General features: G+C 46.5%; 1 long non-coding RNA gene across 1 annotated transcript in view; it reads right to left on the reverse strand.

Annotated features, from left to right (window-relative positions):
• Positions 1-3,690: 3,690 nt before the first annotated feature.
• LOC116562748 overlaps positions 3,691-10,537 on the reverse strand; it is a 36,819-nt gene continuing 29,972 nt past the window's right edge. Inside the window, exon 4 of the long non-coding RNA XR_004274088.1 lies at positions 3,691-3,905. This is a non-coding gene — a long non-coding RNA (uncharacterized LOC116562748). The remainder of the gene's footprint in view (positions 3,906-10,537) is intronic.

Consider the following 10,537-nt stretch of genomic DNA (forward strand, 5'->3'; position numbering starts at 1 on the left):
CGCTCAGCCCCCTCTTCGCCCGCCCCCCAACCCCACACCCCCTCTCCCCGCTCCGCCCCGCCCCGGCCGGCTCCCCTGGAGGAGGCGGCGGCGATCCCGGCCCCTCAAGCAGCCGCGGGCGGGCGAAAGAGCAGGCAGCGGCGGCGAGCAGCCAACGCCAGGGGAGCGCCGGAGCCGCAGGAGCTGCGGCCGCGCGCCGGTCCCTGGGGAGGGAACAAGGAAGGGGGCTGAGCCCAGCGAACCCTCCCGGCTCTGGGAGCCTGCCACCGGCTTCCCCACGTGGGCCGGGCGTCTACCTGACCAGCGGCGGGGCTCAGAGGCCCGGCAAAGAAGAGGAGCAGACCCCACCCGGGGTCCCCGCCTCCTCCCGGGTCCCCGCCAGCGCCGACCTAGGTTTTCCCCGGCTTAGATTTCTCGGCTCTGTGCCAGGTGCCCCGGGCTAACCCCGCGGCCCCGCGCCCAGCTCGCCGACCTCGTCTACCTCCAGCTGAGACCTGGCCCACGCCCACCCGCCTTCACTCTGCACTTCCATTGTTCCCGCGGCCAGGGCTCGCGGAGGATCGCCCAGCGCGTTCCAGCCCCTCGCAAGTGGCAACCTCTGGACTCTCTGGGGGCTCTCCAAAGGTCGAGTCCCTGGCTGTGGGTTCCCGACGCCCACCCTCCACAAGCCCAAACACACCCAAAGTAAAGGGCTTTTCTAAATTAGGGTTATAACCACCACGGCCCTTATAGGCACTCCTTTAGGTCCTGCTTGGAGTACATACTGAGGCTAGGAGAGAGGAGGAACTAACCTGTGTTCAGCGAGCCCAAGATAGATAGCATCTAGAAGAAGATGGGGAAGGGATGAAGTGTCTCCCATCTTTAGATAAAGAAAGGAATTCCTGCCCTAGGGCTCCTGGGGCAGGGCCAGGCCCTCCAGAAGTGCCCAGAATAATGAGCCTGGGCCTCCTTTGTTAGATGCTAAAGGCAGAAACAGAAGAAAGAAGCAAAAGTCACTGGCTTACCAGGGTGGACAGGCAAGTCAGGACATATGCAAAGGCCTACCAAGTAGCTTTCACCTACTTGTCTCACTTAAGTGGCAGCTGGGATTACTCCCATTTTGCAGATGGGAGCCTATCCTAGGCCTCCCCTCTAGGCAGCACAGAGCTAAAGTGAAGCCCAACAATTCTGGTTCTTCACTGTGGTCCACACCTCAGGTATAGGATACTAAGAGCAAATGCAAAGTGAAGCAGCTGAGAACATAAGAAAGCAGGGAGGAGAGGCAGGGTTTGGGCCTCCAAGGATTTACACAAACTAAGGGAGGGCAAAACTAAGGGAACTGAGGCCCCAAAGAGGGACTGAACGTGGCTTGTCCAGGAAGGAAGATTATGATTAACAATAAGAACATGTGCTCGCTTCGGTAGCACATATACTAAAAATTGGAAAGAACTGATAGGCTGAGCATGGTGGCTCATGCCTGTAATCCCAGCACTTTGGGAGGCTGAGGCAGGCTGATCACCTGAGGTCAGGAGTTTGAAACCAGACTGACCAACATGGAGAAACACCGTCTCTACTAAAAATACAAAAGTAGCCAAGCGTGGTGGCACATGCCTGTAATCCCAGCTACTAGGGAGGTTTAGGCAGGAGAATCGCTTGATCCCAGGAGGCAGAGGTTCCAGTGAGCCGAGATCACACCATTGCCCTCCAGCCTGGGCAACAAGAGCGAAACTCCATCTCAAAAAAAAAAAAAGAACCGGTAATAACTAACTTGTTTGTTGGAACACTTACTGTGTTATTCCAGTTCTTGTTCAAAGAGTTTTATTTGCATTAACTCATTTAATTCTCACAATAACACTAGAGGTTATTCTTATTCCCACGTTATGCACATGGAAACAAAACACAAAGACATTACATAGCTTCCAAAGTGGCGGAGCTAGGATCCAATCTTGGAAAGCTGACTCCCAAGCTTCCATTTTTTTTTTCCTTTTTGAGACAGACCCTCACTCTGTTGTCAAGGCTGTAGTGCAGTGGCACGATCTCGGCTTACTGCAACTTCCACCTCCTAGATTCAAGTGATTCTCCTGCCTCAGCCTCCTGAGTAGCTGAAATTACAGGCATGTGCCACCATGTCCAGCTAATTTTTGTATTTTTAGTAGAGATGGGGTTTCACCATGTTGGCCATGCTGGTCTTGAACTCCTGGACTCAAGTGATCCGCCCACCTTGGCCTCCCAAAGTGCTGGGATTACATGTGTGAGCCACCTAGCCCAGCCCCAAGCTTCCACTTTTAACAAGCACAAAACAGACAGAAGCAGCAGCCTTGAAAGGGAGGCAAAGACATTTGAACTACTAGAGCACCCAACTCAGCAGGACTTTTTTATTTTTTTAAGAGACCGGGTCTCCCTGTGTTGCTCAGGCTGGAGTGCAGTGGCTATTCACAGGCGCAATCCCACTACTGATCAGCACATGAGTTTAGACCTGCTCTGTTTCTGACCTGGGCCAGTTCACCCCTTCTTAGGCAACCTGGGTGGTCCCCTGCTCCTGGGAGATCACCATATTGATGCCCAACTTAGTTTGAACACCCGATTGGCATAGCGCACTACAGCCCAGAACACCTGGACTGAAGTGATCCTCCAGCCTCAGCCTCCTGAGTAGCTGGGACTACAGGCACGTGCCACCGTGCCCAGAAACATTTTTTTTTTTAATTGATGTCTTCTGTCTTCTGTGTGGTTACCTGGTACCCAGCAGGGCACCTAGAATATAGGCCTAATTTGTTAAATGATGGCACAACTGCCGCCTAGTGCTGGAGAGCAGGGTGCCACATAGAGGGCTCAGTTGCAGGCCTCTCTGCTCTGCTGAGCTTTTTTTTTTTTTTCAGTTTTAGACGGGGGTTTTCTCTTGTTTCCCCGGGGGGTGTGCAATGGGGTGATCTCAGCTCACCGCAACCTCCGCCTCCTGGGTTCAGGCAATTCTCCTGCCTCAGCCTCCTGAGTAGCTGGGATTACAGGCACGAACCACCATGCCCAGCTAATTTTTTGTATTTTTAGTAGAGACGGGGTTTCACCATGTTGACTAGGATGGTCTCGATCTCTTGACCTCGTGATCCACCCACCTCGGCCTCCCAAAGTGCTGGGATTACAGGCTTGAGCCACTAAGCCCAGCCTCTGCTGAGCATTTTTATCAGTTGGTTTTAAATGAAGCTGAGGAAGGTACAAAGTGTTGATCAAATCTACTGTTGCTATTAGGTTGGGAGGGAAAGTGAACACTCCAAAAACCAACCAGAATTCGTTTTTTTCTTTCTTTTTTTTTTTTAAAGATGGGGTTTCACCATGATGGCCAGGCTGGTCTTGAACTTCTGACCTGAGGTGATCCACCCACCTCAGCTTCCCAAAGTGCTAGGATTACAGGCATGAGCCACCACGTCCGGCTCTTTTTCTTTTTTTTTTTTTGAGACAGAGTTTCACTCTTGTTGCCCAGGCTGGAGTGCAATGGCACGATCTCGGCTCACTGCAACCTCCGTCTCCTGGGTTCAAGCAATTCTCCTGCCTCAGCCTCCTGAGTAGCTGGGATTACAGGTGCCCAACACCACACCCAACTAATTTTTTTTTAATTTTTAATTTAAAACTCCAAACAAACTCTTTGTGATAATTTTTTATATTTTTAGTAGAGATGAGATTTCACCATGTTGGCCAGGCTGGTCTTGAACTCCTGACCTCAGGTGATCCGCCTGCCTCAGCCTCCCTCAGTGATGGGATTACAGGCATGAACCACCGCACCCAGCCTCAGAACCAGTTTCTTAAAGCTCTCAGCAGCCTTGGAAGCTGAGCTAGAACTCTCAAGATACAGTGCCTCAGAGTAAGTATAAACTCCTGCTCTTGTGTTCAAACCACAGCAGTCCCATAGAACTTTCCATGATGATGGAAATGCCCTAAAAAAAAAAAAAAAATTCCATAAGCTCCAGTGGACAGATATCCAGGAAGACAATTTCAGCTTAATATAAAGAACTCCGTAACAGTCCAAGTTACCCAAGAATGGAACGGACCACCTTGGGAGTGATGAATTCCTTGTCAATATATGTATTCAAGGAAAGATTAGGACTTCACTGGGAAACTGAACTAGAATCCAGGTGACCCCTCAAGTTGAAAAAATGGGCAAGTTATATTGGGAAGGGAAAGACAAGATCAAAGCTGCACTTCCAGACAATTATGTGACTACCTGTGTAGAACAAATGGGTGCGGAGGGATCAGAGGCAGGCAGGACCAGTGGGAACCACTGTAGTGGTCCAGAAGATAAGAGAATAGACTGGGAGGCCATGGGAATGGAAAGCCAACGCAAGTGTGACTTGAAAGGGGCACTGGCACTAGCCTGGGAGTCAGAAGCTGCAGGTTCTAGTCCTGCCTCTGCCATTAACTTATTGTGTAGTCTCAGGTAAATCCCAGCCCTTGAATAAATCCCTTCCTTTATTCCAATTTCAGAGTTCCTATCTGTAAAATGCAGGACAATCTGTAATATCCTTCCTAAGAACAGGAGAGAGATAATGAAAGGTAAACAGGAGAGAGATAATGAAAGGTAATTGGGATAATGTATTAGAAAGCCTTCGTACACTTCAAGGTAACAATATCATCACAACAATTACTATTGTTATTATTATTTCAGAGGCAGCCTCACCAGAACTTGGTGACTGGACTGGTAGGAGGGGATAGGACAGAGTCAAGAGGACTGCATCAGTGGGTAGATGAGCGACAAGGATCTCTGATCTTTCGGGAGGGTCAGCTGACCACTCCCTCTCTCCCCCAAGATCTGTGAAGACAGTGTTCTGTGCCCTGTCACCTCATGAACTGCTTCCTCATTCCTTCGAGCCACACCCTATATTTGGCTAAAAGAAGCAGACACTCTAAGAAAAGTTAGCCTCTGTACTCCCTCCTTTCAATGTTTACAGATGGGGCCTCGTCTGAGACTTTCCTTAAATAATAATAAGCATCATCATCTCATATAGGAATAGCCAACTTTATTGAGTACTTAGTATATGCTAAGCAACTTACTTACATAGTTTTCTTACCCTGGGAAGTAGCTGTAATGGCTCATGGAGTTCTGTAACTTTCTCAGTCACGTAGCTTATGAGAAGGATTCCAGTGCAGTGCAAGTCTGTGTGATTTTAAGGCTGCATTCCTAAAGATTTTTTTTTTTTTTTTTTTTTTTGCCAGGCTCGGTGCCTCATACCTGTAATCCCAGCACTTTGGGAGCCCGAGGCAGGCAGATCACAAGGTTAGGAGTTCGAGACCAGCCTGGCCAAAACCCTGTCTCTATTAAAAAAAAAAAAAAAAAAAGGGAGAGATGGAGTCTTGCTCCATCACCCTAGCTGGAGTGCAGTAGCACTACCTTGGCTCACTGCAACCTCTACCTCCCAGGTTCGAGTGATTCTCATGCCTCAGCCTCCTGAGTAGCTAGGATTACAGGTGCCCACCACCATGCCTGGCTAATTTTTGTATTTTTAGTAGAGACAGGGTTTCAACATGTTAGCCAGGCTGGTCTCGAACTCTTGACCTTAGGTGATCCACTGGCCTCAGGCTCCCAAAGTTCTGGGATTACAGGAGTAAGTCGCCACACCCAGCACCCTAAAGATTTTTACTATGTCTTTTTGCAGCAACTTAGGGAGGAGGGCAAGATAAGTGTTGTCATCACTTTATAGTTGGGGAAACTGAAGCTCAGAGAAGGTAAATTCAATCACTTGGACAAATTAGTAAAATCTTCCATGGTGCAGTTTGGTGTCTTTCTGATTCTCAGAGCTTCCTCCTCTGCACCCTCCAGACCTCCTAGGAGTAATGAGTAGAGACTTGCCCAGACTGCATAAGGGAAGGACTTACATTCGTCCTTCTCCTGGGGAAGGGAAAGGTTATAAAAAAGTCAGTTCACGTGGTTATGGAGGCTAAGCCCCAAGATTTGCAGTCAGCAAGCTGGAGACAAAGGAGAGTCAATGGTTTAGTTCTAGTCTGAGTCCAAAGGCCTGAGAACAAAGAGAGCCAATGGCCCAAATAAAAATCCAAAGGCAGGTCAGGCACAGTGGTTCACGCCTGTAATCCCAGCATTTTGGGAAGCCAAGGCAGGCAGATCACCTGACGTCAGGAGTTCAAGACCAATCTGGCCAACATGGTGAAATCCTGTTTCTACTACAAATGCAAAAAAAATTAGCTGGGTGTGGTAGTGGGAGACTGTAATCCCAGCTACTTGGGAGGCTGAGGCAGGAGAATCACTTGAACCCGGGAGGCGGAGGTGGCAGTGAGCTGAGATCCTGCCACTGCATGCCAGCGTGGGTGCTTGAGAGAGACAGTCTCAAAAAAAAAAGTCCAAAGGCAGGAGACCAAAGTACCAGCATGAGCACAGTCAGACAGGGAGACAGAATTTTCTTACTCCACCTTTTTGTTCTATTCAGGCCTTCAAAAGATTGAATGAGGCCCACCCACTTGGGAAGGGCAATCTGCTTTACTCAGTCTATGGATTGAAAAGTTAATCTCATCTACAAACACCCTCACAGACACACCCAGAATAATGTTTAACCAAGTATCTGGGCATGCCATGACCCAGTCAAGTTGACACATAAAATTAATCATCACATAAATAAAAAATTAAAAAAACTTGATATCTCAACCACATTAAATATAGAAATTCTGTGCATCAAAAGACTGTGTCATAAAGGGAAAAAAGATAAACTACTAACTGGGAGAAAATCTCTGCAACGTTTTGGCTGGCAAAGGATGAGAATTCAAAAATATATAAAGAATTCCTAACAAACTTATATTAGGTAAATGGACAAAGGATGTAAACATAAAGCCACAGAAGAAATACAAATGACGAATAAGTATGAAAAGGCTTCACCTGACTAGTAATGGGCTTGTGGCAATAGCTAACAAAGTAGATGTGCAGACCTTTGACTCAGCAATCCTGCTCCTGAATATAAAATCCAGGGAGATGAACATGTGCAAAAGGAAACCTGTTGAAGATGTTCTCTGAAGCATTGCTTGAAATATGGAAAAATTAGAAACAACCTAAATGTTCACCAATAGGTTAATATACAAAATATAACATAGTATGTAATGAAATACTACCCAACAGTGAAAGGTAGGAATATGGATAATTCATCAGGCAGGGTGGCTTATGCCTGTAATCCCAACACTTTGGGAGGCTGAGGCAGGCGGATCACTTGAGGTCAGGAATTCAAGACCAGCCTGGTGAAGATGGTGAAACCCCATCTCTACTAAAAATACAAAAATTAGCTGAGTGTTGTGGCACATGTGCCTGTAATCCCAGCTGCTCGGGAGGCTGAGGCAGAAGAACCACTGATCCCAGGAGGCACAGGTTGCAGTGAGCCAAGATCGCACCACTGCACTCCAGCCTGGGTGACAGAGCAAGACTCCATGTCAAAAAAAAAAAAAAAAGAATATAGATAATTCTCAAAAACATCATGTTGGTAGGAAAAAAGAATATTGCAGAGGATGCAACTTATATGATTTATATTAAGCTTAAAAACACACAAAGAGGCCAGGCATGCCACCATGCCTGTAATCCCAGCATTTGGGGAGGCTGAGGCAGGCGGATCACCTGAGGTCAGGAGTTTGAGACCAGGCTGGCTAACATGGTGAAACCCCGTTTCTACCAAAAATACAAAAAATTAATCACCTGCAATCCCAGCTACTCAAAAGGCTGAGGCAGGAGAATCACTTAAACCCAAAGACAGAGGTTACAGTGAGCTGAGATCACACCATTGCACTCCAGCTTGGGCAACAAGAGTGAAACTCCAGCTCAGAAACACACACACACACACACACAGAAATACTATATTGTTTAGGGATATTCATACCTTTGTTAAAAGTTAAAATGTTTGTTAAAATGTTAAAAGACATGTATTACTGCTATGCTCTGAATGTTTGTGTGTCCCCAAGAGTCATACATTGAAATGTAATCCCAAATGTGGGAGTGTTAGATGATGAGGCCTTTAGGAGATGAGTAGGTACCCTCATGAATGGGATTAGTGCGTTATGAAAGAGATCTAAGAGAGCTAGCTGGCTCCTCCCACCATGAGAGGACACTGAAAGGTGCAGCCTATGAGAAAGTGGGCCCTCACCAGACAACACCACCCCATTAATCATGGCTTTCCCAACCTCCAGAACTGTGAGAAATAAGTTGCTGTTGCTTATAAAATACTCAGTCTAAAGTGTTTTGTGATAGCAGCCCAAATAAATGAAGACAATTGCCATGATAAACACTGACTTCAGGGTAGTGGCCACTTCTAGGTAGAGAGGGAGGGGAATCAGATGGGAAAATGGAATTTATAATGGAATGGAATTATAATTAGAAATTGGAATTGTATTTGTAACAGTTTTATTCTTGAATTAGGTAGTATGTACATGGGTACCTACTATTAAATACTATACTTTTTCTTGAGATACAATTAACATATAAAATTAATCATTTTAAAGTGTGCAATTTCGTTGGTTTTTAGTATATCCACAAAGTTGTGAAACTGTCACCACTCTCTAATTCCAGAACATTTCATCACTCAGAAAAAGAAATCTCATGTCTATTGAAACTGCCTTTGCAAGATTATGACTGAGACAGTGAAAGAGATCTAATTCAATCGACTCCATCTTGCTCTAACCTCCAAGCTGTCCTTGTTCATTCCTAGGCATAGATTGAACTAACTTTGGGAGAAATTTAGTTTCTAGTTTCTAGTTTTTGCTTCTGTTTTGATACGGAGTCTCACTCTGTCACCCAGGCTGGAGTGCAGTGGCATGACCTCGGCTCACTGCAACCTCCACCTCCTGGGTTCAAGCAATTCTCCTGCTTCAGCCTCCCAAGTAGCTGGCATTACAGGTGCCCACCACCACACCTGGTTAATTTTTGTATTTTTGGTAGAGAGAGAGTTTCACCATGTTGGCCAGGCTGGTCTCAAACTCCTAACCTCAAGTGATCCACCTGTCTCAGCCTCCCAAAGTGCTGGGATCACAGGCGTGATCCACCTCGCCTAGACATAATTTATAGGCCAGGCGTGGTGGCTCAAGCCTGTAATCCCAGCACTTTGGGAGGCTGAGGCAGGTGGATCACGAGGTCAAGAGATCGAGACCAGCCTGGTCAACATGGTGAAACCCCGTCTCTACTAAAAATACAAAAAATTAGCTGGGCATGGTGGTGCGTGCCTGTAATCCCAGCTACTCAGGAGGCTGAGGCAGGAGAATTGCCTGAACCCAGGAGGCGGAGGTTGCGGTGAGCCAAGATCGCGCCATTGCACTCCAGCCTGGGTAACATGAGTGAAACTCCGTCTCAAAAAAAAAAAAAAGACATAATTTATAGTTTAAAACAAAGACAATAATAGCCCTTTCCAAAATAGACCTCCTTCTTGCTGGGAGACTAGATTGCTTTCATTAGCTATAAGATTTGAGATTATGGTTTAGGAGTGATGCACCTGGAGGCTACAAGATTCTGACCCTCCCTAAAGATCGATGCTTGAGATATTTTGCAGATTCTGCACTTGATGGATCAGCTGGCACCACCCAGATTGATAAACTGGCTCATCTGATCTTGTGACCCACTGCCTAGGAACTGACTTAGTGAAAGAAGACAGCTCTGACTCCCTGTGATTTCACCTCTGACCAATCAGCACGTCTGGCTCACTGGCTTCCCCCCACCCGCCAAGTCATCCTTAAAACTCTGCTCCCTGAATGCTGGGGGAGACTGATTTAAGTAATAATAAAACTCTGGTCTCCTGCACAGTCAGCTCTGCGTGAATTACTCTTTCTCTATTGCAATTTCCCTGTGTTGATAAATCAGCTCTGTCCTGGCAGCAGGCAAGGTGAACCCACTGGGCAGTCACACTATTAACCATCATTCCCCATTCCCCCCTTCCTACTATCCCTTGGCAACCACTAATCTACTTTCTGTCTTGATTGATTCATATAAATGAATCATACAATGTATGTTATTTTGTAATTGATTTCCTTCATTTAGTATAAGGTTTTCAAGGTTCATCCATGTTGTAGCATGAATCAGTATGTTATTCCTTTTTCTGGCTGAATAATAGTCCATCGTATGGATATACCACATTTTGTTTATCTATTCATCAGTTGATGGACATTTGGGTTGTTTCTACCTGCTGGCTATCAGAAATAATAACAATATTGCTTGTAACTGAGGAGAAAATAAAAAAATTAAAAGAAAAAAAGAAATAATAACTATGTATACATTGCATACAAGTTTTGGTGTAAACTCTTTTTTTTGAGACGAAATCTCATTCTGTTGCCAGGCTGGAGGGCAGTGAGGTGATCTCAGCTCACTGCAACCTCTGCCTCCCAAGTTCAAGTGATTTTCCTGCCTCAGCCTCCCAAGTAGCTGGGATTACAGGCAAGCATCACCACTCCCAGCTAATTTTTTTTGTATTTTTAATATAGATGGGGTTTCGCCATGTTGGCCAGGCTGGTCTCAAACTCTTGACCTCAGGTGATCCGCCCACCTCGGCCTCTCAAAATGCTGGGATTACAGGTATGAGCCACCACACCCACCCACCCCCCT

Source organism: Sapajus apella, unplaced genomic scaffold (genome assembly GCF_009761245.1).
Source record: "Sapajus apella isolate SASKATOON/1434 unplaced genomic scaffold, GSC_monkey_1.0 scaffold33, whole genome shotgun sequence".
In the NCBI taxonomy this organism is placed as follows: domain Eukaryota; kingdom Metazoa; phylum Chordata; class Mammalia; order Primates; family Cebidae; genus Sapajus; species Sapajus apella.